At 35.5% G+C, this 19,901-nt stretch overlaps 1 pseudogene; it reads left to right on the top strand.

Moving 5' to 3' along the window:
* The first annotated feature begins 12,711 nt into the window (after positions 1-12,711).
* On the top strand, positions 12,712-13,140 carry LOC126954769 (40S ribosomal protein S23-like; annotated as a pseudogene).
* The last annotated feature ends 6,761 nt before the right edge of the window (positions 13,141-19,901 follow it).

Below are 19,901 nucleotides of genomic sequence, written 5' to 3'. Positions count from 1 at the left end.
CTGGAGAAAAAACCTCAGAGGCATTTTAGAGACCTAAGAGGCAATCCTTCCTATCACAGGCTCTGAGGCCTAGCAGGACAGAATGATTTTGTAAGCCAGGCCCACGGCTTCACTGCTCTGTGCTGTCTTGAGGCACTGCTCCCTGAAACCCCACCATTCCAGCTGCAGCCATGGCTCAAAGGGCCCCACGTGCAACACAGGCTGCCACTCCAAAGAGCACAAGCCATAAGCTTTGGCAGCTTCCAAATTGTGTTGAGCCTACAGGCAAATAGAATGCAAGAGTGAAGACTTGGCAACCTCCATCTAGATTTCAGAGAATCTATGAGAAAGTCTGGGTACGCAGGCAGAAGCCCGTCCCCGGGGTGTCCCTCATAGAGAACCTCTTCTAGGTTTGGAGGGAAAGTATGGGATTGGTGGCCCCACACAGAATTCCCAGTGGGGAACTGCTTAGTGGAGCTGTGGGAAGCAGGCCACCATCCCTACAGACCCAAGAATGGTAGATCCATTAGCAGCTTGCACCCTGTGCCTGGAAAAGCTGCAGGCATTCAAAAATCTCAGAGCAGACATGGGAGCTTTACCCTGCAAAGACACAGGGGCAGAGCTGCCCAAGGCACTAGGACTTTACCCCTCATACCAGTGTGTCCTGGATGTGGAACATGTACTTAAAAGAGATTGCTTTGGAACTTTAAGATTTAATGACTTCCCTACTGGGTTTCAAACTTGCATGGGGTCTGTAGTTCCTTTCTTCTGGATAATATCTCCCTTTTGGAATGGGAATGTTTACCCAGTGCATATATCCCCATTGTATATTAGAAGTAACTAACTTGTTTTTGTTTTGTTTTGTTTTGTTTTATTATTTTATTTTATTTTATTTATTTTATTTTATTTTATTTTATTTTACAGGCTCATAGGTGTGAGGGACTTCCCTTGTCTCTGATGAGACTTTGAACTTTAGACTTTTGAATTTATGTTGGAATAAGTAAAGATTTTGGAGTATTATTGGGAAGGCATGATTGTATTTTCCAATGTGGCAAGAACATGAGATCTGGTGGGACCAGGAGTGGAATTGCATAGTCTGGATTTTTGTCCCCATCCCAATCTCATGTTAAAATGAAATCCCCATTGTTGGAGGTAGGACCTGGTGGGAGGTGTTTAGATTATGGGATGAATCCCTCATAAATGACTTGAGCCATCCCCTTTGTGATAAGCGAGCTCCCACTCTGAATTCACACGAGATCTGGTCATTTAAAAGTGTGTGGCATCTCCTCCCCACACTCTCTCTCTCACTCGTATTTTTGCTGTGTGAGGTATCTGCTCCTGCTTTTCCTTCTGCCATGAGTAAAATCTCCCTGAGGCCTCCCCAAAAGCAGATGTTGGCACCGTGCTTCCTGTACAGCCTGCAGAACTGTGAACCAATTAAACCACTTTTCTTATAAATTACCTGGTCTCAGATATTTCTTTATAGCAACACAAGAACAGCCTAATGCAATATCCTTATTTCACATATAAGAAAAATAATTCAGTCTTTAATCTATAAATAATTTGAGTGTCAGAATTCTTTTCCTCTCATTTATGTATTTTCATACATAGAAATATTCTTATAAAAACAAGACTAATATTAGATTATGATGTTGTGGGATGGAGAGTTTCTCAACTAAGATCTAATATTCTACATTAGTTCCTTCATTTTGAGAGTCTTCGTAATCCTCAGCCACCAACTTCACCTGCAGAATTCATATTATTGATTGTTAAAATTAAGTACTAGTATAAGAAATTATTTTCCCTGAAAACTACTGAACTCATGAAAAATAATATGGAATGAGAAATTCAAACAAAGCTCAAGGTGGGGAAAGATTTTTAAATGAACATGAGCTTCTAGAGAGGTTGCAATCTGATACAAATGCTGTGAACCCCCAGAGGGAAACAGCAATGTGGAATTACCATTAGGTTTCTGAGAATGTGGAAACTATTTTACATGCCAGGGTATGTGAAGCAAAGCCGAGTTCCCAAATGTGAAACTGTCTGGCAGGCAGAGTTTTATTTTTAAAAATTTTACAACTCTTGGTTAAAACTTCAGCCATTACATGACACTAGATGGATTATTTTTCTTAATTCTATAGTATAAGCATAGATTTGTATGCATTCAAAGTTTGATAGTATCTAGAAATTTAAAGAAAAACAAATGAATTGCTAGATAACTTAGGAAAACATGTTTGCTTTTGACACACAAACAAACAATAAAAACCATTTGGGTTTAAATTTAAGTATATTGCAGTGCTCTTGCTGACTGAGGAATGGAATGGCATTCTGAGAATGGGAATGGGGTAGAAGAGCGGACAAATGCCTCAACAAAACAATAAAATATCAGTGAACAACTGTGGCTGGAAATGTACCATATCTTTGAATGAGTGTGCTAGTCTTCTTTCTTCTTTCATAACAATCTGGTTTCTCCATTTAAAAAAAAGGAAAGTACTTTCAAACGAACTGAAACATTATTCTCATGAAAACATAATCTTCAGATTTTTCCATCACCTACCAAAAATGAATGTGGAACAGTGTTTTAAGATAATATCCTGCTCATATGATCAGTTCATTTTTATGTTTAAAAAAAAAATACGTTAATTGCAATGATACTTTTGATAATTTTTAAGTCATTCTTATTTTCCCATAGTTGTATTCAATTTCTATTCATCATTTCTATTTTTTCTACATTAGTATTTTAAATTTTAAATATACTAGTTACTAGAAATATAATTAATAGTTCTTAAAATAATTATCAGATGTGGAAACTAGATCTATTCTATTAAATAATAGAAGATTGCATTGAGAAGGAAGAAAACAAGAGGCATATAATTTTAGAAATGATAGAGTTTTGATCTTGTGCCTCAGCCTCCCAAGTAGCTGGGATTACAGGCATGTGCCACCATGCCCAGCTAATTTTTGTATTTTTAGTAAACACGGGGTTTTGCCACGTCTTAAACTTTTGGCCTCAAGTGATCCACCTTCCTAGGCCTCCCAAAGTGGGATTTAATACTTCTTTATCGACTGGCATTTGAATATATTCCTGACCATGACCACCAACCTAGTAACCTTGCTACACCTACCAGTGTTCTCCAGGTCCTGCCTTTAGGCTTTCCTTATGCCATCCTTGTTCTGACATTCAAAAATGAGACTTTCAAGTTTCACTCCAATGATATCATTAGCTAATCTCTTATCTCCAGATTAAATTTGCAATGTAGATTTTCAAAAATACTTCCGCAACATTCTTAAGAACTATCCAGCATGAAACATAATGACATTGTTTTAAAATATTTTTCTTCTATTGTTGACCAATACAACTCAATTTAGAGGCTGTATGTGAATGTTAATGTTCATGATTTTGACATTTGGGAATTCTACTTAGAGTTTACACAAAATTAATCAGAAATTTTAAGATCTGCAGCAATTAATAGACTGTAATTGAGCCTTATATTATAGGCCTTCCAAGCTTGTGAGTAAGCAGGCCATGTTAAACTTTGTCTCCAACTTGTAATGTTCTGAATGTTCCACTGCAGAATTTTGGGAAGTCTAATACATTACAATAAATTTTCCCTAAATATTTTAAGAAGCCAGGATGCAATTCCATTGTCCACAGAGCTGGCCAGTTTATGGATCATGTTTGCTGGTCCTCCATCAGGATTACATAGTTCAGGCCTGTCCAGCCCTCCAAGATGCTGCCTTGCAATAGCATTTCCTGTCTTTAACTCTTTATGTCACCACTGCAGTTACTATTGCTGTTGGAATTCCATCTCATCACTCTGCTGAACTGAGAGGAAAGTGTCATTATCTGTGATGGGTGATGGGAAAAGATCTCATTAAAAAGCAGTTCAAGCTTCAGCAATTTATAGTGAGTGCCACAGGTTTTGCCCTCTCAGCTACGGTGAACTAAGATGATATTCATAGACTGGGCTTCAACAAACTCTCTCTCAGAGATAATATCTGTCATAGAGATTTTATCATAATTACCATCTATCTGGTCATAATTATCAGAGATCTCACTGCCATTATTACTGCTACCAATTCAGATAAAATAGGAAATCCTCTAAAATTACAATTGAGGATATAACATATGCCAGGAGTTTGTAATAAGGAGCCCACTCCAGTTTCTGTCTGTCCTTCATTGCTCCCCAGTGTATTCAAAGGATTGTTTGTTAGTTTTTTCCAGTGTTTACAATTTTTATTCATGGGAGGATAGGTCAATGGAAGATACGCTGTCATTTATGAAAGAGGATCATGGACAGCCAATGGTTGTGCCATATTCTAGTTTATTGTGGAAAAATTTATTTAGACTTAATACTGTTATACAGATAGGAAACTTGTTTCCAAAAAGCTTTATATAAAGGAGCCTCAACCTTTTTTTAAATTTCTATTCAATATGTTCTTTACATGTCATTAATCTTCAAAGCTAGTTGTATTCTTCTCCTATTAAGAACTATCCAAGTGTTTGTTTTTCTGACATAATTCTTGATACATAGAGCATTAAAAAAGACATACAAACAAGGATTTTAAATGACTACTTAGAACTACAAACCTAGAGTGTTTTAAATCATCTATTTCAAACTCTGTAAAATAATGTCTGTATTTCATATCATTTCCTTTTGTATATGAATAGTATAATAAATAAATAGGTAAATACCAGCAGTGCAATCTTAATTTTTCCATTTTTCAGGTTTCTTTTTCAAATATCAAATATTTTAGACTATGCCTATTATTTCTTCCTGTTTAAAATTCTATAAGTTTATCTTTTTTTTTCTCTCCTTTTTATTTTCTTCTCTCCTGTCAAATTTTCCAGCCAATTTTTAATGCCACACATCCTTCTTGCTTTGTCTTTTTGAACTAATTCCCTGTTTATAGCTTATAAAAAGAACATAATATATACTTAATTCATTGGGTTGTGTGGGAATTTTTAAAATTCCATTGTCTGTCCATGGGTGTGTATCACATAGATCTTCCTTCAAGAAGGCCTACAATTTCAGGAAGACTCACAACCCCCTACCGGCACACCTTCAGATACTCCATGGGGCTCATTCTGAGGCTTCATTTCCTCAAGGCTGCTGCAAGACAATCACTGAGTATTTCAAGGAGTACTACAGATGGAACATTTCAGCCCAATATGGCACTCCTTTAATGACAGACCATTCCTAAGCTCTCCCAATCAACTTTGTCAAAGCAGTTCTACAACACAAACTCTTCTGAGCTCATCCTTCTTTTTCACTTCTCGTCTTTCATAAGTGACATGTCTGCATTATGTTTTAAAGACTTTTTTCATCAGTCATGAGTCCTCTCTCCTTAACCTTCACAGGAATTTACCACAGTAATTCTCATTTATATCTAATCATATCTTGAGATCTTCTTCTAAGATGCCATGAACAAAGTTGGTATTGAGAGTGGTTCAAGAAAATAAGTAAAAAAGATAGATTTTAGAACTGGTTCACTTGCATCCTGGCTGGCAAGAATAATCCAATTGTGAGTAAGCTGTGGGACACAAATAGTTTTGTGCAAAAATGGTGACCCAATTGCTAAATATTTCACTGGTAGTAACTTAGAGAAATGTCTATTGGAGGCAAACACCTTGCTGGTGTAATAATGTAGTCGTTTGTATAATGGGAGAAGGGGAATTGGGGAAATACTATAGGGACAGTGAATTTGACTATTCCTTAAGTCATATTAGTACCGAACAGAGGGAAAATGATAAAGTGATAATATAAACATAGGGGTGTTGATAATGGGGAGGCTATGCTTGTGTAAAGCATGGGGGTAAGAGAAATGTGAGAAATCTCTGTGTCTTCCTCTCCATTTTTCTGTGAAGCTAAAACTGCTCTCCAAGTGAAATCTATTAATAAAACATTGTTTTATATTTATTACAGTTGAATAATCTACGATGACTATAGTAATTGAATTAAATCATTTATCAGATTTTCCCTTAATATGTTTTTTCAAAGCCCTCATCCACTCCAAAATATACATTGGGGTAAGACCATATAGGTTGATTACTACTAAATGCTGGTTAAGAACACCAATTAAATAATATTTATTTATGAAAAATATTAGCTGGAGTATCATTAACTTCTAATTCATTTTCAGTGACTACAATGATTGGAAATCACCTGGCTTGAAATATATTTCCTTAGAATCTATTATTTTCTCAACTTCTGTTAACTATTCCAAATGAAGCTTTACTCAGATATATGAAATAACTATTATTCATGCCTGTTTCTCTTTTATGTAGAAGCACTATTTTTATTCAAATGCTTTCAGAAAGGTTTGAGAAAATTAAAATATCACTAATGTAATTTTTGATAAAATTATTCTTTAGTATCATATGCTATGTAGCCTTGGGACTGATGTTTTGGATCATTCAATCATTATAAAAAGAAAATGTCTGACATATAACCAATACTCAAAGCTAGACCTGCTGTCATAGAAAACCATAGTAGCATTCTTCCTGTCAGAAAAAGTGTGACTGCGCACTTGTGGTCCCAACTTCTTGGGAATCTGAGGCAGGAAGATTGCTTCAGTCCTGGAGGTCAAGATTTTAGTGAGCCATGATTGCTCCACTGCATTCCAACCTGGGTGACAGAAGAAGAACCTGTCTCAGAAAACAAACACAAAATGAAAAAGCCTGAATTAATTTCCAATTCAAGTAAATATATGTCAATATGCATCCCATGAGGATAATTTCAGTTCTGAATTCTAATTCTAAGATACATATAGTTAGATAATAGCTGGATAGATGATATATAGATGCTTGCATAGATAACACATAGGGCTTTGTCGGGAGTTTTATGACTAATACTTTGCTGCTTTCATCCTTAGAAACAGTGCATTATTTGACAGAATGATGAATAAATAAAGGTCATCAAATGAAAATTATTGCTGTAAAAGTCAGAGGGTAATTATGAAAGGAACACAAGAAAAGAGGCCCTACATGATAGCCTCACCCATACAAAAGGATACATAATGAGGTTCAAAATCTAACAATTGTTATCCTTACAATTATCTGTGCCCATTTACCATGTGAGAAGTCTTCCTGACCCTCCCCGCCAAGGGTACTCAGACCCCAATTTGATGATCATTGCTATAGAAATATTTTGTATGATTTGTTTATACTTAAACTCTTTTCGAGTGGTTTATATAATTAATTGTTTGGAAGAAAATATTAAATACCACGTCATATCATCTGATTTCTTTTCCACTTAAAGTTCAATTACTCAAAGATGTCATTAAAATTTAGTACAACAGGGAAGACACTTACAGTATTTACACGAGCTCCCTCTTCCTCAACACGCACAGGCCTTCATTTCCATTATCTTCTTCAATTTCAAATATGTCTTTGGTATAGTTTCTATGATATATCAAATATATTCAGATCTGTTTATGGAATAATAGAACAAGGTATGATCTGCCATTACTACAACTTTGATAAATAATTAATTTTATTCCATATAATAAGGCAGAGAAGAAGTAAACATAATTTAAATGTGTTTTAAATATGACTACACATGGCCAGCAGTGTATTTTTCAAATGCACAGCAAATAACTGTTTCATACTTCTTCTTTTAAAATTCCATAGAGAAAATATTTCCCTTAGAGTATTTAAGATATAAAAGGTCTTCCCGAAGAAGCCATTCAATTTGACTCACAATAGGAATAAAACATTTCAGATCAATGATCTACTTGAAATAGGATTTGTGGATTGTTTCCGAAGTCTGAATAGTTCTTTGGGAAAGGTTACACATAATGAGATTGAATGATAATGAAAAAAAATGAGAGATAGAAAACTGATAAAAAGGCATAAGCAGCTGAGTCCTAGGTATTTGATGTTATAGCTGGGAGAACAATTTTTAGCTATGGTCAAAACTTTCCATGCCTTAGAGAATAATAATAGCAATGTTTACAAGCCCCTCCTAATGAAGTAGAATTTTAAAGAAATTATTTCTAGCTCCTGTCTTAAGAAGGAAATTTTACAGATATTTAAGAAGTAGAAGTTAAAATAATTCCCCTACACAGGTTTCAGGTGTACTGAACACTATGTCAATGTTGCTGACTAGTTTCAGTGTGACTTTCAATAATTCATGTCCAAATCATTGTTTTTTTTCAGGAAGCAGACTTGGTAAAGAAGACTGTCCTATTCTATTGCTGACTCACCTATTCCTTTTTCTTTACCACCTGACAAGTATGTTTCTAATTGAGATGCATAGTAAAGTTTGCCTGTCCAGAAAAAGAAATGGAGAAAAATTGTTTATAGTTAATCTTATTTCAGTTTGACTGCTTAAAATCAAAATTAAATCCTCTTGAAGTCTGAATAAAGAAAAAAGAATACAGTCCCATTTTTCAAGCACCATATATTGAAGACTTATTTATAGCAAGAAATAGGTTACTATTTTCTGAAATAAATGCTTTTTATAATAGCCCAGTTTATTTTATATCACAGATGGATGGGTGAAAGAGCAATGCATTCTGTATAGAATGCTAATAAAACCATATTGAGCATGCTAAAATATTAACAAAAACTCATATACCTCTTCATTATTTACAATGTAAACATTGAAAAGTTGGAAAAAATGTATAAAAACTCATTGCCATGTGGTACAGGCTTTGGCGTTTGCGATATTATTCATAGCTTAATGAACTGCTCCTAGTACTACACACTTTTTTCTGTTAACTGGCTTTTCTATTACATACATAACCATCTTCACTCCCAAAACAGCATCCTTCTTAACATGCCTATTACTCTTGATAGCACCATCAGCCTTGCAGTCACTGGGTCTCAAATCTTGGTGTCATTTTTAACTGCTTTTTCTTTCTTTCTTTTTTTTTTTTTTGCCACTCACATAATAAGAAATCAGTGCTATATATTCCACGTCTATGATTTTCTTACAGATATCCCTTATTTTCCATTTTCACTGCTATCAGTCCAGTTTAGACTTTTATTAACTTTCACTTAACAAATTATGGCCGAGTAAAATCAGGCCTGCCACCTGTCTTATACGTAATTTTTTATTGGTACACAGCCGTGCTTGTCCATTTGCATATCATCTATGTTGCTTTTACTCTTCAACAATACAGTTGAGTAGTTGTAACAAAGACCATATGGCCCACAAAGCCCAAAATGTTTACTATCTGGCCTCTCACAGAAAACATTTGTCATCCTCTGACGTAAAATACTGTTATAGGAATTCTTAATGGTCTCGTTATCTCCAGACTCGTTTAACGTTAATCCTCACATCAATCTGTCTATCGGATCTTTTTGAAATATCAACATTCATGAAAGTCTCATGCTCAAATCCGTCAAAGCCTCATGCTTACTCATACACTAACACACATAATTCTGAGCCTAGTAAAAGTCCTACCTGTGCCCATATGAACTGATAGGGACTTTGTTTCCTGGGTATATATGGGTATATATGGGTATATATGGCCTTGAACTTCCCAGTTCAACTTGGAATATCCATCTTTGTGCTGTAGAAATACTGATGATGGTAATTAGAAGCCCATCTAAAATGATACCTACTCCTGGACTCTTTCGCCAGTACATCCAGCCATATGCAAACTTGCATACTTTCCTCAGAAGATTTTCCATTTGCTATAGCCATTTGTCATCCACTCTCACAACACTGCAAGCTTATTGAAGAATAAAACTTTTCCCTACTTCATCTGCTGTTAATTCTGATTTGGTTCCTTGCATTTATTTATTTAATAGACATCTGTTTTATAACCTATACATCCTCAACACTGTGCTGATAAAGAAGGATGCAAAGAAAATATAGTTTCTGCCCTCAAGGAGTTGACTTAAGACTTTTAAAAGTAAACAATATCGTATAATGACATTAATGTAAAGGTATACCCAAAAGGAAGCTAAGACTGCTACTTAAGTCAGACTGGAAGATAAGGGAAGGAGCCTCAGTGCAGTTGGCAACTCAGTGGTATTGAGTAGGAGCTAGCCCAAGTGCAACATGATTGAGGAATATTTTAAGCAAAGAAAAAGGTATCACTCAGGTGCAGTGGCTCATGCCTGTAATCCCAGAACTTTAGGAGGCCAAGTGGGGAGGATCACCTTAGGTCAGGTGTTCAAGGCCAGCTTGTCCAACAAGTTGAAACTCTGTCTCTGCTAAAAATACAAAAATTAGCTGGGCATGCTGGGAGGTGCCTGTAGTCCCAGCTACTTGGGATACTGAGGCATGAGAATCACTTGAACCTGGGAGTCAGAGGTTGCAGTGAGCAGTTGAGTTACTGCACCCCAACCTGAGAGACAGAGTGAGACTCTGTCTCAAAAAAAAAAAAAAAAAAAAAAAAAAAAAGGTAAAGGAGATAGGATTTGTTAACTAAATATAAGGAATCATTATGAGAATTTTTACAAATATGTAGATAGATTATAAAAAAAAAACAAAACCCCAAAGTGTTCACCATTTCTCACAGAACCATTAGAAGTTCTATGAGGCCACGTGTGTTCCGCTTCATTCTGCATCTCATCTGTCATCATGCTTCCCCAGTCTAATTTTCTTCCAGCAACTCTGTCTTTTGAACTGCTCTCACTGTGCTTCATCTGGCCTGACAGGCTTTCCACTTGCAGTTCCCCACCTGGAACTCTCCCTTTTCTACCTTATAAACCAGTTAACTCAATGCTCATACTTCAGATCTCCTCAAGTTTCCCTTCCTCTGAAAAGCCTTTCCTGATTTCCCTGATTAAGCTAAACGTTCCATTAAATATGTTCCTGGAATTAAATACCTCTCTTTGTAAGCTCTCAACATAGCTGGACTTTCATGGTTTTGGTTTTTGTTTTATTTTGTTTGTTTTTTGATTATTTGTTTAATATCTCTCTCATAACCTAGAGCAAAATATCCAGGAATGCATGAAGTGTTACCACTGTATCTTCAGTGCAGAAAACAATTGTTCTCTGAATGTCTTAGAACGCATTAAGAAAACTGTATAATGTTTACTTAATATAATAATTAATTACCTGTAATTAATAAATAGAGGAGGACGAAGTGAAAAGTATTTTAAGATTTATGACTTGGCACTGAGCACATGGTTGAATGTTTATTATGTAGCAAACACAACAGCCTAGGGAAATACGAGGGATATGATTACTTTTGATTTTTGACATGGTATTTTTTACATGCAAGATGAATTAGAATGTTAGTCTGGAGGTTAGAAGAAAAAGTCTGAATTAGCAATAGGTATTTTGAATCTCTCATTGTAGTTAGCGAGATAACCCAAGCAGAATATATCTAATTAAATAGGAAGTTTAAGAATGGCACCCTGAGAAATAACCGTGTAATGGAAAGGCAGTTTAGTAAGAAAGGTCTATGAAATAATTTTTTTTTTTTTTTTTTTTTTTTTTTTTTCTTGGCAGAGTCTCATTTTGTCACCCAGGCTGGAGTGCAGTGGTATAATCTTGGTTCACTACAGCCTCCACCTCCCAGGTTCAAGAGACTGTCCTGCCTCAGCCTTCCAAGTAGCTGGGACTACAGGCACATGCCACCATGCCTGGCTGGTTTTTGTATTTTTAGTAAAGATGGGGTTTCACCATGTTGGCCAGGCTGGTCTTGAACTCCTGACCTCAAGTGATCCACCTGCCTTGGCCTCCCAAAGTGCTGGGATTACAGGTGTGAGCTACCACACCCAGCCTATAAAACAGACTTGATGGCACAGAGTAGTGGGAAAAAAAATCAATAAATAGTTTTAAAAACCAGTAAGGGAGCAAGTTTTGAAAAGGAGGAAACTTTACTGATGGACACTGGAGTGCTTCAAATCTAACCAAACTCACCAATGAGTTACATATTTCAAAGAGCATATAGATGGAGAAAAACAAGGTTGCATTCATGAGTAGTACATATTTCTTCCATGTCTTTAAGACTCTAGAACTTTTCCTCCTGGGAAAGTTATTTCAGTGTAGGAATGGGAGTGTCATATAGATTTGAGAGTTGGCTAGGACACAATGAATTTGGACTAGGAAGATCCAAGCTTTATACCTTCTACCTGTGTGACTCAGACTATTTCTACTTCTTCTGGTTCTTCAACTGAATATTGGAGATAATAGTACATATTTTCCAGAGCTACTTGGTTTAAGGAAAATATAAATAAAGAGCTTTCATTTTTTCTCCATATTATATTTTTGTAGAAACAGTCTATTTTAATGCTAGTTTGAAGATTATGAAAGGTAAAAATTCTGGCCTAACTTTTTCCTTACAATAACATCCCGAAAACTATTCAAAGTACTTTTTTACAGAAAATGCAATAGTAATGCATTCCACAAAAATTGCAGAGTCTTAGCAAAATCTATGTGACAAGGTAAGAGAACTCAGAAAGTTGTTTTATAAATCTCTCCACCTGCAACAATGTAAACAAATATTATAAACAGAATCCATGTTCAAATTAAATTCTGGATATTTAATTACCCATAGACATCCTAAAATGGGTGAACAATTTTCATCATGTAGCCCTATGTAAATAACTGTTAATATTGTTCATAAATAGGTTGGCAATATAAAGTAAAATAAAACTCAAATTCAAGGGTGGATGAGAATTCTATTAGCATTAAAGTATTTCTATGGTAAAGTGTTTTATACACTTCAGAATCATCCAAAACACAACGTGCTCTTAATGAATAAATAATTTCTAAAAAGTTTAAAAGTCTCTCTTTTGCTGAGGCCCCTGGCACTGGCAGGATGGGCAAGTGCCATGCACTTCGTACTGCTAAGAAGCTCTGTAGTCACCGAAGAGACCAGAAGTGGCATGATAAACACCAAGAAAGTCCATTTAAGCACAGCCCTGAAGGCCAACTCTTTTGGAGGTGCTTCTCCCGCAGAAGGAATTGTGCTGGAAAAAGTGGGAGTTGAAGCCAAACAGCCAAATTCTGCCATTAGGAAGTGTATCAGGGTCCAGCACATCAAGAATGGCAAGAAAGTCAGAGCCTTTGTACCCAATGATGGTTGCTTGAACTTCATTGAGGAAAACGGTGAAGTTCTGGTTGCTGGATTTGGTATAAAAAGTCATGCTCTTGGTGATATTCCTGGAGTCTGCTTTAAGGTTGTCAAAGTAGCCAATATTCTCTTTTGGCCCTACACAAAGGGAAGAAGGAAAGACCAAGATCATAAATTTTAATGGTGAAAGCACCATAGTAATAAGTTTTCATATGCAAAAAAAAGTAAAAATAACAATAAAAATGGTTCTGCTCCAAATAAGTTTTTTTTTTTTTTTTTGTCAACACAGCATTTAGGGAGTCAGTTCTTACTTAATTTGTATGATGTGCTATCCAAGGACTAATTTAAAGAACTTAATCAAATGATCATTGTCGCTATGCTATGGAGTATGAGATAAATATGTTGTCAGAAGATCTATCTTGTCTTTTCTTTAAAACTAAATTTTCCATTAGAATGCTATATGCTCCCATATTTTATTTTATTCTAGTATTTACTTATTTGATTGCATACATAACATTATCTGAAATCCTTTCTTAATATATGGTATATAATAATTATTTACAAACACATGTTAAACTGGTTAAGGTAAGGTATAAAAATATGTCAAAAGCTTGAAATTGTTCTTTTCACACTGTATTTCTATCACAATAAGTGAAATGATAAAGGTTTTTTAAATAAAATATTAAATTGTCTAGAAAAATGGTGTATCAAAAAATATTTAAACTGTCTTAAATTTTAGTTCCAAGCTTTGATAAAACTCAAGTAGTTCCTAAATACCTTTTTGCTATTATAATTCAAGGCCCAATGTTATACCTACTACTAAAAATATAAATTTGAGTTTATAGTAATGTTAATAGGTATTTATATATCAAATAAAGATACAAGTTTTATTTTACTCGAGATATATTTTTATTCAAATTATATCTTTAATCTCTGTAAATTCTATAGGAGAAAATAAGAGAAAATATTCTTCACCAATATCAGAAATAGTCTATAAAAGAGAATTTACTTTTTGAAGGTAGCAAACCTGGGGTGTCTTCTCATGAAATAATAGAGTGACAATTTCTCTATGTAATCTGATTAATATTATTAGTCAAAATAGATGAGTCAGAACTTTATCCTATTGTCACTGTTTTATTGTTCAGACTAACTAGAATATTCATTTCTATCTTATCAGTAGATCATTTGCAAAAAAGTGAAAGTACCTTAAAGAGATCTGTATAATTTAATATATTCACTTTATATCTTTTACCTATTAAACATGTGAAAAAGGAAATATACTAAGACCATAAAATTAAGCAAAGATAAGAATGGAATTATTAAAAATGCATATAGTCATTTTGATTTGAGAGCATGTGGCTAAAATAATCTAAATTTCAGGGTTTTCAGAAATCATACATTGATTAAGCTTTTGGAAGATTTACCTTAGGGGAGTTTAATGGAAAGACATAATGGGGAAATAGTCATGTTTAAAATCAAACATTCCTTTGATTAGAGGGTGAATATTGCCAAAAGTAATGAAAGCTGACCAGTTTTTATGTATGAAGCACTTTTCACCCACACAGAAACCAAAAAGAAGAGGCAAGTACATGTGTGAGATACTCAAAATTACTTTATTCGGATTTCAAATTAAGGTCATTTTAGTGTTCCATGCTACAAGTGCTAAATAACTGCAGAGCAACAGAATAGTCTTTGGAATTTTTCATTATTTCCAATACAGACATTAGCAAAATATCAGATGTCATCACCTTTAAACAAGACATGAAATAAACAAGTTAAGGACCTTCAACATGGTGGCTAATAGCTATATGTGAGATCTATACCGAACAAACAGATTCCTAAGGATCCTAAAGAGACTTATGTCACAGTCTGACAAATTATTCTTATATTGAAAAGGATTAAGAACACATTCTCTCCAAAATAAAATTTCCATTTAGGCACCATCAGCAGGGCTTAATTAGAAAACATGAATAATTGAACATGATGCTGATCTCTTTGAGCAACAAACCTAAGAGTCACGCAGAAGCAAATTCTTGTTAGACAAAAGGGCATGAGGTACTGAATCATTCTCCAGTGTTTTCCTGTCTCTGCTGGCAACATTTTCAGTGATAATTCAAATGAATACCCTCTGAACAAATACTATAAATGTAAGTCTTCAGTTAAAATAGGAAAAATATCAAATAAATAAAACAAACAAAACCTCTTGCAATCTCTACATAAAGCCACGTTTCTGAAAATGTAATAGAGAAAGAGGGAGAGAGAAAAGATATAGATTAGAAATACCTTAGTGTATCGCAGTCTTCATAGAATTAATCATTCTGGCAATGGTATTAAAAGCCAAGTTTACAAATACTCTCTACTGAAAAACGGTTTGAATTTATGTGCCTGTTTCTCATTTTATGTAAGTCCCTCCCTAGTCATGTGCTAAGAGAGCATATGCTAAATGCTTACCTAAAATCCTCAGTGGCTATTCTAGGTTCAATGTGTTAACTTGAGGTTATTAAAAATATATCTGTTGGTAAGCAGTGTTTAAATTAACTAAAACAGTTTAGGCACATATGTACAAAATCCAAATAGCTAAAACCAAATTAAAACACAGAAGCAAAAGTGTTGAAATAAAAAAGACAACTCTGTAAAATATTTAAAAAGGTGTATTCTGAGCCAAATATTAGTACTCATGGCCTGGGGTACAGTCTCAAGAAGTCCTGAGAACATGTGCCCAAGGTGGCCAGGCTAAAACTTTTAGGGAGACAGAAGCTGTAGGTAAAGGCATAAAACATATAAGGTATTCATTGGTTTGACTTGGAAAGGTGGGACATCTGGAAGAAGAGAGGTGGTAGAGGGAGTACTTACAGGTGTTAGGTGGATTCAAAGATGTTCTGATTGTCTTGAAAGAGTGAAGTTTTGCCTAAATTTGAAGACACCAGAAAGAAATGCTTGAGTTAAGGGGAGTTGTGGAAGCCAAGGTTCTTGTTATGTAGATGAAGCCTCTAAGTAGCAGGCTTCAGAGAGAGTAGACTGGAAATGTCTCTTTTCAAACCTTAAAAGGTGTCAGATTTTTAAGGTCTGAATCCAGAAAAGACTTAAAAAGGGAAGGAGATTCTCCACAGAATGCAGATTTCCCCAACAAGAGACATCTTGTCAGGCCCATTTTAAAATATCTCAATTAAATACATTTTGGGGTAAAATGCCTTGATTTCCTTTAGAGTCATGTGATAACATACCAGAGTCAGGTTGGAATTTGGTATTTTATTGCTATAGAGTCTGTTTTGTCAGTTTTATGTTCTCTATTTTAATGTTAATCCTCAGTTGTGCCAAAACCCCAAAGGGAAGGGGTTTAATGAGGCTTGTCCAACTCCCATTTCCTGCTACAGCCTGAACTAGTTTTTCAGTTTTTTGGGGGATCCCCTTTGGCAAGAGAAAGGAGTCCCTTCAGTCTGTTGGGGGATTATAATTTTATTTTTGGCTTACAGTGTTTATCTAGTTTACTGATTCTCCTGGAGCCATGCCCAACACTACTATTTCTATGTCTTTCGTTTTTGTTATCTTTCTCTATTATGGGCCATGTATCATTTTCTTGGATTCCCTGTTTGTTCAGGATAACTAACCAAAGGGGTCCCCCCTCTTTCTGTTTTATTATTTTATCTACCATAAAGAGGAATTGGAACATTGTCTGTAAAAGCTACAGCTCCTGCTCCTGCTCTTGCTGACTTTGCAAAGTCTTCTTTGCCCTCTACATAACCTTCCATTATATTGCTCTCTGCTTTTCTCAATTTGCTTCTCTGTCCATATATTGTGCTATGCCTCAGGACTTCCAGACCTGAAGAAGACATCAGAGTATACCTTAAAAACCCTGAACTTAGTAAGACTGTGACCACCCAATGGGTTCACCTTGCCCACGGCCTAGACAAAGCTGATTTATGAAGGCAGGGGAATTGCAATAGAGAAAGAGTAAATCACTCAGAGCCAGCTGTGCAGGAGACTAGAGTTTTATTATTACTCAAATCAGTCTCCCTGAGCATTAGGTGATCAGAGTTTTTAGGGAAAACTTGGTGGGTAGAGGGATGCCAGTGAGCCAACAGTGCTGTTTGGTTAGGTAGGAGATGAAATCATGGGAAGTTGAAGCTGTCCTCTTGTGTTGAGTCAGTTCCTGAGTGGGGCTGCAAGATCAGATGAGCTAGTTTATCCATCTGGGTAGTGTCAGCTGATCCATCAAGTGCAGGGTCTGCAAAATATCTCAAGTACTGATCTTAGGAGCAGTTTAGAGAGGGCCAGATTCTTGTAGCCTCCAGGTGCATGACTCCTAAACCATCATTTCTAACCTTGTGGCTAATTTGTTAGTCCTACAAAGGCAGTCTGCCCTCCAGGCAAGAAGGAAGTGTGTTTTGGGAAAGGGCTGTTATCAGCTTTGTTTTAAACTATAAACTAAGTTCCTCCCAAAGTTAGTTTAGCCTATGCTCAGGAAGGAACAAGGACAGCTTAAAGGTTAGAAAGAAGATGGAGTCAGTAAGGTTAGATCTCTTTCACTGTCTCAGTCTTAATTTTGCAAAGGCAGTTTCAAGATCACTGAGCAGTTTTTTTCTGCTCAGTGCAATAGTTCAAAATTCAGATTCTGTGACCAGACTGCCCGAGATTCCAGTCTTAAGGCCACTGCCTCCCTACCAAAAAGACCTTCAGTGTTTCATTTTATCTCTCTGTGCCTCCATTTTTTCACCTGTAAATGGGACAATATTTATCTTGAGCTTTTCAGAAATAATAAATGTGCTAATTATGTAAAGTGCTCAGAAAAATGTTGCCTTTAAAACTGCCTTTGCGAATATTGTAACTGAGGCAATTATGACAGTGAAAGAGATCTGACCTAACTGACTCCATCTTGTTTCTAACCTCCAAGCTGCTCTTGTTCATTCCTGGGAGTAGGCTGAAGTAATTTTGAGAGGAACTTAGTTTGTGGTTTAACTTTTAAAACAAAGATGTGAACACCCCTTTCCCAAAACAAACCCCATTCCTGCCTAGGGTCTAGATTGCCTTTGCAGGACTAACAAATTAGTCACAAGATTAGAAATTATGGTTTAGGAGTCATGCAGCTGGAAGCTGCAAGATTCTATACCTTCTCAAATTGCTCCTGGGGATACCATCACTGTTTTAAAACCTAAGATGAGTTCCTGAGATATTTTGCAGACCCTGCCCTTGATGCATAAGCTGGTACCACACAGACTGTTAAACTGGCTCATCTGACTTTGTGGACCCCACCAAGTTTTTAGTGCAAGAGGACCACTTTGACTCCCTGTAATTTCATCTCTGACCTGACCAATCAAAACTCCCAATTCACTGGCCTTCCCCCTATCAACCAAATTATCCTTAAAAACTCTGATCCTCAAATGCTCGGAGATACTGATTTGAGTAGTAATAAAACTCCGGTCTCCCACACAGCCTGTTCTGCATGAATGATTCCTTCTTAATTGCAATTCCCCCATCTTGATAAATCAGTAATAAGCATCATATCAATTGTTAACTATCAATGTTGTTGTTATTATTATTATTACTATTATTACTAGTATTGTAACTAAACATAGGCTCAACTGCTTGCTGCTTGCAAAGCCAATAACAGGGATGCGATTTAGTGAAAGGAAATTGACTTTATTCCAGAGCTAGCAGTGAGGAAACGGTCAAGGCTAGTACCTTAAAGAAACCATTTCAAACTTTAGACTGGGACCAGGGGCTTACAAAGGGAACTTGGAATGGGAGGCATGTGGAAATAGTCCTGAATACAAGGTCTGTGTTTTCTGTTCTGGTGGCTTTCTTGAGTTGTGCTCCACCTGGAGTGCAGGCTGGCATTATCTCAACCATGGCCAGGTTGTAGGTTGTAGACTAACCACTTTGAGGTAATCTCTGGAATTTTGCAGCTGGGTCTCCCCGCCTGGTCTGTCTCACAATTAGCCCCTGGAACTTCTAAGTAAGCACATAGTTAAGTGTGCATGGTGTAAGTTTAACAAGCATACAGTTACATAAATGTGCATGGTGTAAGGGGGTAGTATGATGGAAAAAGGAGGAAATAAAGGGTTTTCGGGTACTTTTCAAGGCTACGTTCTCAGATTAAGAGGGGAAAAAAAGCTCTAAAATGCATTTCTAGGTGGTATACCCAGTTACGGTATTAGTGAGAGAAAGACAGATGTTAATCTTTTATTTTCTACTAATTCAATGAACAATTTTACAAAATTGGAAACTTTTTGTAGTTTTTTTTTTACTTTTAAGGAAAGAATTGCCAGTTAATATACAAGACCTTTCCTAACACTAAAAATAAGAATTTCAAACTGAAGCAAAGCTGTCCTTAAAATATTTAAAATGAAGAGTATTTAAGGCTGCTTTATTTTTACATTACATATTATTATAAGACAACCTCTTAGATGCCATAAAATAATATATTAAAATTTTTATTACCTGTATATTTTATAATGTGATTTCATTTTAAAATGAAACCCATTTACTTTAATGGGTTTTTCCCACATATATTTTTTTCTGACATTATTATTGATATATGCATTTTTTTTTTTACCTTGAATCACTATTTACAATCATTTCTAGGAAGAAAAAACTGTCAAAATGTGTTGTGTCTTTATAATGAATTCTGTGTGAATAGATGCATCTGAGATTTTTTTCTCATTTCAATTCATTCCTCATGTAATATTACATAGCCTGGAGTATAAACAAAAGCTAAAAATAAAAACACATATTTCTTAGCTTGTAACAGCTATGATATGCTTCCTGTAAAGAAGAAATAACTTAACCAAAATAGCAGTTTCAGAAAACACCTCTTCAAAGAGAAATCGTTTAGAAAAAGTATGATCTTAAATTTGGAGAAAAGCTGAGATGTCAAATAGTTAAGTTTTTACCTAAAGAATCAAATGCCTATGAAACATCAATTTTTCGAATCATCA

This window comes from Macaca thibetana, chromosome 5, assembly GCF_024542745.1.
Source record: "Macaca thibetana thibetana isolate TM-01 chromosome 5, ASM2454274v1, whole genome shotgun sequence".
Taxonomy (NCBI): domain Eukaryota; kingdom Metazoa; phylum Chordata; class Mammalia; order Primates; family Cercopithecidae; genus Macaca; species Macaca thibetana.
This window is presented reverse-complemented; position numbering and strand designations above follow the sequence as displayed.